The following is an 810-nucleotide window of genomic DNA, read 5'->3' as shown; positions in this document are numbered from 1 at the left end:
GTCCGCCCGTTGCCCTGCGCCGGCCGTCACCGCCCTCCTCCGACCGGGACACCTGCATCGCCCCGACCCGGCGGCCTCGCGCCATGCGACGGCCAATCATAGCCGTCGCTCGCGCGCCGGCCCGCCCATCGATCCACATTACCCGCCTCCGCCGCGTCTGCACGGCGGCCGGGCGGTCTACCTCGCCGGCCTTGTCCTCGCCTGCGTCGGGACGGCTGCGTCAGGCTCGTCGGCCGCCTCAACTTGGGCGCCGCTGCTCCGTTGGTTGCTCGGGCCTCGCTGCCCAGGCGCCGGCGTTGCTTTGGCAGCCTGGGTGCCCGTGCTGACAAGCTCGTCCGCACGACGTCCCACGCCGTCCATCGTCGCCGGCTTCATCTCGGACTCCGCTGCCACCACACCTCCACCGAGCGCCGTCCCCGACCTCGCGCGCGATCGGCTTGATCACCCGCTCGCCGCTGCGATCCGCCTCATCTACGCCGCGCGACCGACCTGGCCCGTCGGTTACGCGCGCCTCCGCAGGTCCCGTGAAGATCGCCCCCGAGTTCAGCGCGCCTCTCCACCGATCGAACATCGGGCTGCCGCTGCGTCGCCCCGTCGGGCCGCAGCGCCGCCGCCCCGTGGTTCTCCTCGCGGCTGCATCGACTCATGCGTCGGCGCTGCGTCGCCCCTTCGGGCCGTAGTGTCGCGATACGCGGTCCCCGCCGCCGCCCCGAGGCCGTCCCCGCGGTTGCACCGACTCGCGAACCGCCGTTGTGTCGCCCCTTCGAGCCGCAGCGTCACGGCCCGCGGTCCCCGCCGCCGCCCCGAGGT

The sequence above is a fragment of the Triticum aestivum genome, chromosome 1D (assembly GCF_018294505.1).
Source record: "Triticum aestivum cultivar Chinese Spring chromosome 1D, IWGSC CS RefSeq v2.1, whole genome shotgun sequence".
Lineage (NCBI taxonomy): Eukaryota > Viridiplantae > Streptophyta > Magnoliopsida > Poales > Poaceae > Triticum > Triticum aestivum.
The sequence above is the reverse complement of the archived record's forward strand: the minus strand, read 5'-3'. Positions refer to the sequence as shown.